This window comes from Arachis hypogaea, chromosome 17 (genome assembly GCF_003086295.3).
Source record: "Arachis hypogaea cultivar Tifrunner chromosome 17, arahy.Tifrunner.gnm2.J5K5, whole genome shotgun sequence".
Classification (NCBI taxonomy): Eukaryota; Viridiplantae; Streptophyta; class Magnoliopsida; order Fabales; family Fabaceae; genus Arachis; species Arachis hypogaea.
The window spans coordinates 26,734,818-26,749,770 of record NC_092052.1 but is presented as its reverse complement, the minus strand read 5'-3'; positions in this window follow the sequence as shown (position 1 = coordinate 26,749,770).

Below are 14,953 nucleotides of genomic sequence, written 5' to 3'. Positions count from 1 at the left end.
GACCTGAACAGGTCGGTCGCTTCGCTACTGAACATCCCGGTTCGGACAGCTCGACCCTGGGTATGAACAGTGCCCCTGCTTGAGCTCGGTCTTCTTTTTGAGGTCGAGTTCTCGACTTCGGTCCTTCTTTAGTGAAGCCGAACTCAAGCATTTTGTCGATTCCCTTGCAGCAGCTTTTTTTGAATGTAGAACATTTTCCTCTAAAAGCGCGCCCTTTTGTATTTAGCGCTTTGTCCTGGGGAACGTGCGAGGGTTTAATGCCCTAATTAATTAGCTTTAATTGCTCCATTTTTTCCTTTGGCTCTTTATTTTGATTTTTGAAAGCTCAGAGACGGTTTCTTTTCTTTGCTCTTTCGAAACTTCTTCACCATTTTTCTCCGTTATTCTCGTTCTCTGTTTTTCGCCTTCGTTTCTTCTTTTCCTTCGTGGCGGCGTTGCCTGGCGATTATCGGGACAACTTACATCTCCTTCTTTCCTTTGAAGCTTTTCTCTTCTCCAGGTGAGTTCCATTCGCATTTTCTTTTCTCTTTCGCTGCTTTTGGCTTTTTTGTGATTAAGTTGCAATTTTGCTTTGAGGGAAGTTTGGACCTTTCTGCTTCTACTGTGCCTTGGTTGTAGTCGTAATGCGTGTTCTGAGTTTTTTTCGCCTTTCCTCTTGCTTTGATGTGTTTTAGGGCTTCTGCATGTTATTTCTTGTTTGTGCTTTTGATGATAACGCATTTGATTCTGGAAAAAGGGCTGGTGTCTTTGATGATTTCTTGTTTGGTATGCTCGGTGTTGGTACTTGCCTTTTACTTGATTTTGAAAAAGTTTACACATTTCCTCTTGACCGTTTTTACTAAACTGTAGAAATAGTGCTTTCTTCTGATAAACTGTATGAGAGCGATCCTTTTTGCATTTTTGCTTTCTTTTGTTTTCTTTCTGAGAGGTACTGGGGTGCGAGTTGTAGATTTTTCCTGGAAACTTTGCCTGATTATTGCCTCCAAAGGATGCCCCAAGATTTTGGTTTGAGTCTTGGGGTTTTCCTTTTCTGTGTGATCTCCTGCATCGTGTTTAGTTGTTTTTCCCTTGTCCGAGATGTTTTTAGTAATCCCCTCTTCTTTTTTTACTTTGTAGGATTTAGTTGGCCTCATGTCTTCTCGCAATAACATTGTAGAGATGTCTTCCAGAGTTCCCGAGGGGATGTCCGATTGGCTGGACTCCCTTGTTTTGTTGTGTGTTTCTATTGTGGATGCTAAATTTTGCACAGAGCTGAGGAAGCGCCATAGGATTTGTGCTAACGGTTCCTGTGAGGGTGATTATGAGCTTGTTGCTCCTGATTCTGATGAGAGAGTCTGTTTTCCGACTTCCGTCGAGGGGGAGCGTCCTTCTTTCTATGCTTATGAATACTTTTTCAGCCAATTGAACGTTACTTTCTCTTTTACCGCTTTTGAAACTGATTTGTTGTGGTCTTGCAACATTGCCCCATCTCAGCTGCATCCAAACTCCTAGGGTTTTATCAAAATATTTCAGCTTCTTTGTCAGGAGTTGGATATAACACCTTCTGAGACTCTTTTCCTTTATCTTTTTGTCTCGGCCAAACCTGGGGGTTCCTCTAAAAAGAAAGCTTCCTGGGTTTCTTTTAGGTCGGCCCAGGGGCATAAAGTTTTTGCTATGTATGATGAGTCGTTCAAAGATTTTAAGAACTACTTCTTCCGGGTCCGTGCCATTGAGGGGGTTCGCCCCTTTTTTCTTGATGAAAATGATGAACCTGCTTTTTCTCTGGAGTGGCAAAAGAATGTAAGAATGCCACGTTACACGTGGGAAATGCTTGGTGAGGTTGAGCGGGCCTTTGTGGTCGTTCTTGAAGATTTGTGGGGGAAGCCATCCCACCTGGACACGAAGAGATTTTTGAGTGATCCATCGTTGGTTCGGGCTGCTTTGGGTATTGCCTGATTTATTTTTATACTTTCTCCCGGGCTTTGTTTCTCCTGTGTTGTAACTTGTCTTTTGTTTTTTGTGTTTTTCAGAGATGTCGAAGAATAATGATTCTATGAGAGCCTATAAGAAGGCGAAGAAGGCGACCGCAGAACTAAACCTCTCGGCCAAAGCGGCTGGAGAGGGATCTTCTCAGCCTCTGGTTAAACCTCCTATACCGAGTTCTCCTGGGCCGAGGAGAGCAATTCCTACCCCTCGGGTCCGTCAGGTTGATCCTCCACAATCTTCCGTTGCGGCTCCTGGTCCCCCTCCTAGTAAGAAGCAAAGAACAGCTGAACCTTTCAATCTTGACGCTCCTGACTTTGATGCAGTTGAGTTTGTAGATCAACAAGTCGGCCCTTATGGTGTTCTTCCTATGGACGACGCGTCGATTCTTCATCATTTTGATTACATCACTCGGAGTGGTATCAAGTTGGCACATATGGGGGTGGCCCTATATCGGACTGCTCAAAGTCTCCCTCTTCATGCCACTAAAGCTTTTATGGAGGAGGCCAAACATGAGTTTGATCGGATGAAGGATTTGAAAGGGGAGCTTGAAGTAAGGGTGGCCAGGTTGGAGAAAGATTTGGAAAATGAAAAGGCTATTTCTACTTCCTTGGCTGGCTCTCTGAAACTGGCCGAGGACACGGCTATGCGGCATAAGGATAGTTATTTGACATCTTACCGGGAGGTATTGCGCCTAAGAGAAGAATTGGAGAATGTCCGGGAGAATTACTCCGAACTTCAAGGTCACCTTGTTGGCAGTGTAACTGCTGCCTATGAAAACCTGAAGGCACAAGTTCGGGTTATTGCTCCCGAGGCTGACCTGAGCCTCTTCAGCTTGGAGAACGTTGTCAGGGATGGCAAGGTTGTCCCTGATGACGAGGATGAGGATGATGTCGATCCTCCCCCTGTAGCTTCTACCAAGGTGTCAACTCCTGCTGTCCCTGCCGAGGTTGGTCCTCCTGTTTCTGATCCCAACTGCCAGATTCTGAATCGGGATGACGGTACAGTAGATGCCGTTCCTCTCCAGACTCAGCCTCCGTCTCCTTGGCTTGATGCTGCTAAAAAATCTTCTGATTCTTAGCTTTTTATATTTATTCTGGACATGTGGTTGGCCCGGCTTGTGGGCTTTATTAAACTCTTTACGTTTTGCTGACACTTTCCTGTTGCTCGCCTTAGCAATTTTTGTTTTTTATAAAAAACAAATGGTAGCATGCTTTAGCTTCTTTGCGGTAGGTTTTGGTTGCCTCCGAGGCTTTTTGACCTTGTGGATGATAACTTTGTCTTTTGTGCTTGACTTGGTATTTCTTTTTCCGTGAATGTTGGAGCCCTACAACTTAACCACTTTTTTGGACTGCTTTTGCATTTTGTATTTTGAATCCTTTGTGGTTGTGGCTAGGTAGATCTAACTTGATTTTTTGGTTCATTCTCGCTCGATTTGTGACCTGATTCCTTCAAGTTGGTCTCCGAGTTGTTTTCGCAGCCCATTTCCAAGTTATTTTTGTAATCCCTTTCCTGGATCTTTGTCAGATCTCTTTCCGGTACTACTTTGATAACTTTTAGTAGTAGTAGGAGTCCGACTTGGCGTATCGGTCTTTAAGTTATTTGTAGTCCTCTTTCTTGGATCTTTGTCAGATCTCTTTCAGGGACTTCTTTGATAACTTTTAGTAGTAGTAGGAGTCCGACTTGGCGTATCGGTCTCCTTTAAGTTATTTGTAGTCCTCTTTCTTGGATCTTTGTCAGATCTCTTTCAGGGACTACTTTGATAACTTTTAGTGGTAGTAGGAGTCCGACTTGGCGTATCGGTCTCCTTTAAGTTATTTGTAGTCCTCTTTATAGGATCTTTGTCAGATCTCTTTCAGGGACTACTTTGATAACTTTTAGTGGTAGTAGGAGTCCGACTTGGTTATATCGGTCTCCTTTAAGTTATTTATAGTCCTCTTTCTTGGATCTTTGTCAGATCTCTTTCAGGGACTACTTTGATAACTTTTATTTTGGGCTGACTTTGTCGTATCGAGCCCTTCTAAGTTAAAGTAATCCTCTTTAATAGGGTTGGCCAGACCTCTTTCCAGGGTTTACTTATAACTTGGGTTGACTTGGTCCGACTTGGCAACGTCGGCCAGTCTTAAAGTTATTATTTTAGCGATCCGTAAGACCTCGTCAGGTTCTTTTTAAGATTGCTTTTGATAACTTCTTACATTATTCTGTGTTCATCTTTGCCGATTTGTAGAAAGTGGTTGTCATCTCTAGATCGTCCTTTGGGTGAATCGCGTTTTCACCTTTATCGGACGGTTTGTCTTTATCGTGATCGTATAGTGAAATTGTTTTTCACTTTCTGCCGATCTGTCGCTTTATAATCGGACGATGAATGCTTCAGATTAATGCGTCTTGAAATCTTTGTAGAATATCTCAAAAATATTTTATTAAAAGAAAAGGGTGAAATATATACATATGGGATTGTCTGAGTCTCAACTTGGTGCCTCATTAAAAAACCTTTTCAGGAAAAAGAGTGCATCCAATGATGAGATCTTTTATATACTTTTTTCTAACTGTAGTACCTTCTGAGGTTGCAGGCATGCCATGACCTGGGAAGCTCTCGTCCATCGAGTTCGGACAGTCTGTAGTAGCCCTTTCCAAGCACTTCTATAACTCGGTAGGGTCCTTTCCAGTTTGCTGCCAGTTTTCCCTCTCCTGGTCGAGTTGTTCCGATATCATTTCGGATTAGGATGAGATCATTTTCTATAAAACTTCTCGGCACCACCTTTTGATTATATCTGGAAGCCATTCGGCGTTTTAGAGCTTCTTCCCTGATTCAAGCTCTTTCTTGGGTTTCGGGTAACAAGTCGAGCTCTTCTCTCTGAAGTTGGAAGTTCGCTCCTTCATTGTAGTGAATTACTCTTGGCGATCCTTCCTCAATTTCTACTGGAATCATCGCTTCTGTTCCGTATGCTAATCGGAAGGGGGATTCCTTCGTGGTTGAATGTGGAGTTGTTCGATATTCCCATAGGACCTGTGGAAGTTCTTCTGCCCAGGATCCCTTTGCATTTTGTAATCTCCGTTTTAGTCCAGCCAATATGACTTTGTTAGCCGCCTTGGCCTGTCCATTGGCTTGTGGATGCTCAACGGAGGTGTACTGGTTCTTTATATTCAGGTCGGCTACTAGTTTTCTGAAGCCTGCATCTGTGAATTGAGTGCCATTGTCTGTAGTTATCGAATATGGAATCCCGAATCTCGTGACAATGTTTCTATATAAGAATTTCCGACTTCTTTGAGCGGTGACATTGGCTAGGGGCTCTGCTTCGATCCACTTCGTAAAGTAATCTACGCCCACTATGAGGAATTTAACTTGTCCTGATCCCTGTGGGAAGGGGCCGAGAAGGTCGAGTCCCCATTTTGCAAATGGCCAAGGTGAAGTCACGCTGATGAGCTCTTCTGGCGGGGCGATGTGAAAGTTGGCGTGTTTTTGACATGGTGGACATGTCTTTACAAATTCTGTGGATTCTTTTTGTAAAGTTGGCTAATAGAATCCTGCCCGGAGTACTTTTTTGGCGAGAGCTCGCGCTTCGAGATGATTACCACAAATGCCGCTATGTATTTCTTCTAGCACTTCCTTTGTGTTGGAGGTCGGTACGCATTTTAGTAAAGGTATTGAGATTCCTCTTTTGTATAGGATGTTGTTTATGATGGTGTAGTACTGTGCCTCCCTTTTTAACTTCTTTGCCTCCTTTTCTTCTGCGGGGAGTGTTCCTTCTTTGAGGTAGTTGATTATGGGGGTCATCCATCCTTGGTCCTGACTTGTTATGGCCAGGACTTGTTCCTCTTCCGAGATTGATGGGTTTTGCAGCATTTCCTGGATGAGGCTTCTATTGTTGCCCCCTGGTTTGGTGCTGGCTAGTTTTGAGAGTGCATAAGCTCGGGCATTTCGTTCGCGGGGTATGTGGCAGATCTTATATTCCCCGACTTGTCCGAGCAGTTCCTTGGTTTTATCCAAATATTTTTTCATGGTGGGATCTTTGGCTTGGTAGCTCCCTGTTATTTGTGATGTGACCACTTGTGAATCGCTGTAAATGTTGAGTTTTTGAGCTCCGACCTCTTTAGCCAGCTTCAAACCAGCTAATAGTGCTTCATATTCCGCCTGGTTATTGGAGGCCGGGAACCCGAACTTGAGGGAGAGCTCAACTTGGGTTCCTTGGTTGCTTTCTATTATCACGCCTGCGCCACTTCCAGTTTTATTTGAGGAGCCGTCCACGTAGAGATTTCATTCTGTGGGAGTTTCCGGGGTATCTGTGAATTCTGCGATGAAGTCGGCCAGATATTGTGATTTGATGGCCGTCCGAGCTTCATATTGGAGGTCGAACTCTTATAACTCGACTGCCCATTGTAGAATTCTGCCTGCTAAATCTGTTTTCTGCATTATTCCTTTTATGGGTTGGTTAGTTCTGACCTTAATGGTATGAGCCTGAAAGTATGGGCGGAGTCGTCGAGATGTTAGGATGAGAGTATAGGCAAATTTTTTTATTTTCTGGTAGTTCAGCTCAGATCCCTGTAGTGCTTTGCTAATGAAGTAGACGGGTTGTTGCCCATTTTCGTCTTCTCTGACTAGTGCTGAGGCTATCGCTTGGTTTCCTACCGCGAGATATAATATAAGTGGTTCTCCTTCTTGTGGTCGAGATAGGATAGGTGGCCGTCCTAAGAACTCCTTGAAGTCCCAGAAAGCTTGCTCACATTCTGTCGTCCATTCGAACTATTTTCTCTTTCTTAAAGTAGCATAGAAGGGGAAAGATCTTATCGCAGCTCCTGCTAAGAATCGGGATAGGGCGGCCAATCTCCCGTTGAGTTGCTGTACCTCTTTGACACAGGTTGGGCTCTTCATGTTGAGTATAGCTTGACATTTGTCTGGATTTGCCTCGATTCCCCTTTGTGTGAGCATGAATCCCAAGAATTTGCCTGCTTCAACTGCGAAGGTGCATTTTGCGGGGTTGAGTCGTATGTCATGTTTCCTTATAGTGTTGAATACTTGGGACAGGTCGGACAGTAATGTATTTTCGCTTTGTGTTTTTATCAACATGTCGTCCACGTAGACTTCCATGATTTTCCCGATGTGAGCAGAGAAGACTTTGTTTATTAACCTTTGATAAGTAGCTCCCGCGTTTTTGAGACCGAAAGGCATCACGATGTAGCAGTAGTTTGCTTTGGGTGTCAAGAACGATGTTTTTTCTTGATCTGGTGGATGCATGGGGATTTGGTTGTATCCTGAATAGGCGTCCATAAATGATAGGTATCTATATCCGGAGGAAGCATCTACCAGAGCGTCAATACTTGGGAGTGGATATGGATCTTTTGGGCAGGCTTTGTTGAGATCGGTGTAATCGGTACACATGCGCCACTTTCTGTTTGATTTTTTCACCAAAACGACGTTGGCTAGCCATAGTGGGTACTTGACTTCTCTTATGAATCCTGCCTCCAGTAGCATTTGTACTTGTTCTTCCACAGCTCGGGATCGTTTTGGTCCGAGTTTTCTTCGCTTCTACTGCACCGGCCGAGATCCTGGATAGACCGCCAACTTGTGGCACATTAACTTAGGGTCTATGCCTGGCATGTCTGCGGCTTTCCATGCGAAGAGGTCGGCATTATCTCGCAGAAATTGTATCAGCGAGTTTTTTGAATCTCCTCTTAGGACCGTGCCGATATTAGTTGTTTTATCCGAGGTATCTCCAATCTGAACCTTCTCTATCTCGCCTTCTGGGTGTGGACGGAGTTCCTCCCGACGCTGAGCTCCGCCAAGCTCAATTGTATGAAACTCTTCTCCTCTTCCTTTGAGGTTTAAGCTCTCGTTATAGCAACGACGTGCCATCCTTTGATCTGCTTTTACCGTGGCTATCCCCTCTATAGTTGGGAATTTCATGCATAGATGTGGGGTTGAGACTATTGCGCCGAGTTGATTGAGTGTTGTCCGACCTATGAGAGCATTGTAGGCTGAACTTACGTCGACTACTATGTAGTCTATTTTGAGGGTCCTAGATTGGTTCCCTTTTCCAAAAGTAGTGTGTAGCGATACGTATCCCAATGGTTGTATCGGGGTGTCTCCTAGTCCAAACAGATTATTCAGGTATGCTCTAAGTTCCCTTTCGTCTAAGCCGAGTTTGTCGAAAGCTGTTTTGAATAAGATGTCGGTAGAACTCCCTTGGTCCACTAGTGTGCGGTGTAGATTGGCGTTTGCCAGTATAATTGTGATGACCATGGGATTGTCGTGTCCCGGAATGATGCCGGATGCGTCCTCTTTAGTAGATGTTATCGCCGGGATGTCGGGTGCTTCCTCCTTTCCCTCAACGTAGTATACTTCTTTGAGATATCTCTTTCGGGACGATTTGGAGATCCCACCTCCTGCGAATCTGCCATGTATCATGTGGACGTGCCTTTCTGGTGTCCGAGGTGACCGTTCAGTTCGTCCATCATCTTCGTCTCTCCGTCTTTTTCTTTGGTCATCATCCCAGGTGGCCAGAAATCGATCTAATTTGCCTTCTCTTACCAATTTTTCTATGATGTTTTTCAAGTCGAAGTATTCGTTGGTAGAGTGCCCTCGAATCCGATGGTATTCACAATATTCCTTCCGATTTCCTCCTCCCCTTTTGCCTTTGAGTGGTCGTGCTGGGGGAATTTTCTCTGCATGGCAGACTTCTTTGTATATGTCGACCAAGGATGCTTTGAGAGGAGTATAGTTGTGGTACTTTTTGATTTTCTCACCCTGTCGATCTTCTTTCCTTTTGGAGTCCTTGTCTTTGTCTCGGTAGGAGGCTCCATATTTTGAGGTTTCTCCCAACCGAGCGTTCTCTTCCATGTTGATGTATTTTTCTGCTCACTCCTGTACTTCGTCTAGGGAGGTAGGATACTTCTTTGATATGGATTGGCTGAAAGGCCCTTCTCGTAAGCCATTGATAAGCCCCATGATGGCAGCCTCTGTTGGTAAACTTTGTATGTCCATGCATGTTTTGTTGAATCTTTCCATGTAGTTGCGGAGGCTCTCCCGATCTCCTTGCTTGATCCCTAGTAAGCTGGGTGCGTGCTTGGCCTTATCTTTCTGGATGGAGAATCTGGCCAGGAACTTTTTGGCCAGGTCGTCGAAGTTTGTGATGGACTTCGGAGGTAGGTTGTCGAACCATCTGATCGCCGTTTTTGTGAGAGTTGTTGGAAAAGCTTTGCAGCGAACGGCGTCTGAGGCATCGGTAAGGTACATCCTGCTTCTGAAATTGCTAAGATGGTGGTTGGGATCTGTGGTGCCATCGTACAAAACCATATCCAGAAGCTTGAAGTCTTTTGGAATTTTGGTCTTCATGATTTCCTTGGTGAATGGGTCCTGTTCTTTGCGTGAAGTTTCCTCAGGAGTGGTCCGAGGAGCTTTCGTTTTGAGGTCGGCCGCTAATTGCTGTAGTTTTTCTTCTAGTTCTCGACGTCGCCGTACCTCTCTTTGCAGATCCTTTTCGATCTCCCGTTGTTGCTGGGTTTCTTTCTCAAGTTGTTTTAAACGATTTTGGAGTGCTTCCATGGCTCCCATATTTGGTGAGTTTTTGTCCCCGTTGGATTCTGGGGTATCCTTTAGCGTAGTGTCCGCGTTCTTGTGCGGTGTTCTGTTCTCCAGATCTGAATCGTGGTCGTTGTCATGGCCGTCCGCCATGGTTTTGGGATGACTTCCAGGTCCCCGGCAACGGCGCCAATGTTCCGGGGGTTACCTGAAACTGGAGGTCGATCTCGGAGGAGATCTTCTGTACTGGTCGGAGATGGCGTGTCTGGCTGGCTGACGGCAGTCGGAGCTGTTGTGTCCGACTTGTTGGTCTTGCTGCACTGCTGATCCTTGGCCACCGGAGGGTGGGGGGTACCTGCAAGAGACTCCGATGCTTAAGTTAGCACGGGTATTAAACAGGTTTTTATGTAGAATCAGAGTATGAGTTATACCTGGGTACTCCAGTGTATTTATAGTAGCGTGGGCTAACCTTTCTGATAAGATAAGTTAGTTATCTTATCTTATCTTATCTTATCTTATCTTATCTTGAGTGAAGTCAGCTTATCTTCAAGGGAACCGCCTTTATCTCTGTAGGCTGGGATTGCCTTTGGATTCTGGGTCGTGTTCCTCTATTTGGGCCCTTTTATTGGGCTTTGCTGTCGATTTGGCCGAGTTCTTCGTAAAGAAGTCGGTCCGCTTGACCTGAACAGGTCGGTCGCTTCGCTACTGAACATCCCGGTTCGGACAGCTCGACCCTGGGTATGAACACAACCTATTTACAAGAACTTTTGTAATAATCTTATAAACAACATTGCAGAGGCTAATTGATCTGAAATTCTTCATCAAAGTTGGAGTGTCAACTTTGGGGATCAAGACTATCAAGGTCTCCATTATCTTAGGGTAGGTATAGCCTCCAGCAAAAGCATTCCTCACCAAATCCCACACATCCATACCAAGAGCGTCCCAATATTCTTTGAAAGAAAAAAGCCTGAAATTCATCTGGTCTTGGAGCCTTAAAAGAATTCATACTAAAGACCGCTTCTTTAACTTCAGCCAAGGTAACCAGGGCAGTGAGTTTTCCACAAGCACTGGGACTTAGTATGGGCAAAGGAACATCTCCAAAACAGTCGAAATCAACATCTTTCACATAATTAAAAAGATGTTTGTAATAAGCCAAAGCCTCCATGTTTAAAACCTCAGGGTCCGTTGACTAGGAACCATCATTCACAAAGAGCCCATTAATCTTGTTGTGTTTTCTACAAACCAAAGTTTGAATGTGAAAGAAATGTGTATTTCTATTACCGAATTTGACCCATTGTTCTCAAGACTTTTGGTACCAAAAGAGTTCTTCTTAAAGGAGAATACAATTATAATCATCATTGAGTTCTTTCTCTTTTAGCCTAAGAGACACACTGTCCATCACTTCCAAACGATATTAATTCTCCTAATTCTACTTTCAAGCTCTCTTTTTCTTGGCAAAGATATTTCCAAAGTCCTTTGCATTAAACTTCAACGACCCTTCTTAAACCTCCTTTAAATTTTCAACAACATTTCTAATTCCATGCCTCCAAAAATACTGAACCACGGCCTTGTAATCGGGAAGAATGGCCCATGCTGCTTGAATTCAGAAAGGACGCTCCCCTTTAGACTGAGGAGCACCATTACTACGCACCAAAATTGGACAATGGTCTAAGTGTAGCCTACTGAGAATCTCTGAGCAAGCATTGGGGAAGAGAGTAAGCGAGGCTTTATTATTCAAGACCCTGTCCAGTTTTTTAGCAATATTAGTATTATTCTAAATTCTTCTATACCAAGTATAGCTTCTGCCAATCAATTGAAGATAAAAAAGACCACAATAATCAATAGTAGAAGAAAAGAGCTCACCTTGCCGAAGAGAAAAAAGACCCACTTTCACCTCCTCCGATAGCAAAATCTCATTAAAATCACCAAGCTCTGACCAAGGACCATTGTAAAAAGAAGATAAATGGATTAGGTGATCCCAGAGGCTAAGTCTTTTTTTCAAAATTAGGGCTACCATAAATAGAACTATAATGCCACTTATTTCTACTCAGCGAAATTTTCATACTAAGACACTGGTCAAAGGAATCAATTATAGAACAACAAGCATTAGGTAGAATAGAGAGAAACTAAATTCCTCCCCTATGACTCACAGCTTCCACGATACCAACTGGATAATAACTAAGACGCTCCTAAAAAGTCTTCAAATTATTAAAGGGAGAGTGAGTTTCTACAATAATAAAGAAGGAAAGACGATATTTTTTTACCAAATCCTTACAATGAACCCACGCCATCTTGTTCGACACACCTCTAATATTCCATGCAATAATGTTACAACTATCCAATAAAAACCAAAGTATGAAGGAAGAGAACAAACTAAAAGTTCTAAACCCGAGCCTCTGCCCCTGTGGAGATGTTTGGCCCTTGGTTATGTCTATCTTTGACCTCAACATTGTTACCTTCAGATAGTTTTTTGTGATCCTAAATTTAGAAGGCTTGAAGTGACACCGACTTGATTCTCTTTCGAGAGTAGCCAAAGAGAGGGGTGCGATTAGAAGAGGAAGAAACTAAGCTCTGCTTTTGAACTAAAGAGCCTGGCCCTTCATGAGCTTCAGCACATTGTTTGGATTAGGAAAATTTGAAGGGAAAAAAATGGGAAGAGAGAAAATGGATGGAAAAATGAATTTTTTTTGTTGTTTGGATGAGAAGAGAAAATAGAGTGAAAAGAAAAAAAATAGTGTGGGACCCACTAAAATATTTTCACCCCAAAGATGAGATGAAAATAGAGAGAAATATGGTAAACATTAATAAAATTACACATTTACCTTTTATCATTAATAAATTATAATTTATATATAATATAGATAAGGGTATTAATATAATTTTATACCATTATGATTTTCTTTCTTCTCACTTTTCTTTCTATCCAAACAAAAGAAAATTTTCTCTCTATTTTCTTTCCATCAATTTTCTCTTCATCCAAACAACATACAAATAACTCCACTTTTCTTTCTATTTTCTCTCCTCTCATTTTCTTTGCTCTTATTTTCTTTCCCTCTATTTTCTTTCCTATATCCAAACAAAGTCTAAATGTCTTCGAGCCCTCTTTCACAATTGTGGAATTGCTCACTTTAGTATATTCCTGATCAAGTTGTTGTTTTAATGGGGGAGTGGGCTTGGAAGAGCCAAGTCCAAATGTATGCCCAGCAAAAGTCTTCAACTTTGGCCTATTAATAAAAAAGCCTTTGGCCATATTGGGTCCTTTGTTTTTTCTTCCAAATACATTCACTCATTTATTAGTGGCCACAATTTTTTTTCCTTTGATTTTATCAACTTGGACCAACCCTTCATTAGAATACTCTTTATGACTAACGTCATTAACTCCATGCAAAGCATCCATCACAACAATAGGAGCTTTCTGATTCTTCTCCGCGTGATTCTCATTTTTGCCAAAAACAAATTCAGTTTGAACTTGAATTTGACTATCAATTTGCTCACACTCCTCCCCCACCGTGGCAGCGGTCTTTCTATTAAGTTTAACCATTCGGTCTCCGCTCGGCAAACCGAGCTTCTTGGGACAATCTACTTTAATATGCCCGAAACAATTACATAGTGTGCAGATAAACTCCAGGCTTTCATATTCAACCTTATACAAAAAATTATTAATAAACACCTCTGTAACTACTGGTAATCCCAAGTCTACTGGACACAGGCTCTGGCAAATTTTCCTCGTTCAATTTCTTTAGTAGCCAAATCTATTTTAATGGGTTCTTCGATTGCACCAGCTATCCTACGCATCGCCTTTTCATGATAATACCAGATATTGAGACCAGTAATGCGTATCCAGACAAGCGTCGTCCTGAAGGTCTCTTCATTTGGCCGAAACTCCGGCGTCCATTGCTTCATGGCTAAGTAGTACCTACCGATCTTTCAAGGGCTTCCTAGTAGCACTTTCTCACGATCCTCAGCAAGATCACACTTAACCAAAAAATGTCAAAGCCTACTTCAAGAATGTCATAGCCACCCTGAAGTATCCAAATGCTTCGGAGACGAAAAACCATGGCTGTATAACTGAATTGCTTCCCAAGAACCTTAACTACTATGGATCATATATAAGGTTCAGCCATGTAAATGATCTTGCACCTATTGAGAAAGGACACTGATGACCAAAGAAGAGAGAATGATGCAGAGAAAGTAATGACCAAAAAATTGATTAAGATCTGAATGAGGAAAATGTGTTATTAGAGAGTTGTTATACAAAGGCACTTAGCTCCTATTTTATAGCTTAATAAAAACTGCACTAACACCCTCTAACAGCCACTCTAACTGAATTCTTCTCATAACAGAATTTTACTAACTTCACGTAATTTGTTACTTAAGTTGTTACTTAAGTTTTGGCTTCTTCTCCCTTAACACCCCTCCTCAAGCTTAGTTGGGGTTTTGTTCCCAACCTAAGCTTAGACTTAAACCGTTCAAACAATTTACAAGACAGGGGTTTGGTTAATATATCTGCTATCTGATCTTGTGCAGATATATTAACTACAAAAAGTTGCTTTCTATTAACTAGCTCTCTCAAAAAACGTAGATAAGTTTCAAGATGCTTGCAACGGCTATGCATAACTGGGTTCATAGCTAGGTGACAAGTACTCTAATTGTCACACTAGATCGTTGATGTCACTTGTTGTGGAACTTACAACTCTTGAAGAAGCTGCTATATAGACATGACTTCCATTTGAGCAGAGGCAACTGCTCGATATTCTGCCTCGGTACTCGACCTGCTAACTTTCAATTGTTTTCCACACTTCCAATCAATGAGGTTGCTTCCTAAGAACACTAAATAGCCACTGATCGACTTTCTATCAACCAAATCTGTCGCCTAATCTGCATCAGCAAAGGAAATAATTCTATAGTCAGTACATTTGTTAAACACTAAGCCTTGATTAGGGGTACCTTGTAAGTATCTCAAGATTCTCTTGACAGCCTTCCATTGTTCAATTGTTGGCTGATGCATGAAATGTGAGCACTTATTTACTGCAAAAGCAATATCCGGTCGTGTGATGGTCAAATATTGTAGTGCTCCAACAATTGATCAATACTTCTTAGGGTCGTCAAAAATTTCTGAGTCATTCTTGTGCAATCTTAATGAAGACACCATTGGTGTTGGCATTGGTTTTGACTGGTTCATCCTTGCTCTAGTTAACAGATCATGTACATATTTAGATTGTGTTAGTAATAGTTTATCCTTTGCCAAAAATTGAGCCTCTAACCCCCAAAAAATAATTGAATTTGCCTAAATCTTTTAGAGAGAAAATTGAATTCAAAAAAGTAATTAAATCATCAATTTCATTTGGATTAGAGCCTGTAATCACTATATCATCAACATAAATGATCATGTATATAACAGAATTATGAGATCTTCGAATGAATAAAGCTATATCTGAGGTTGAGTTAGAGAATCCAAACTGTTTGAGAGTGTGT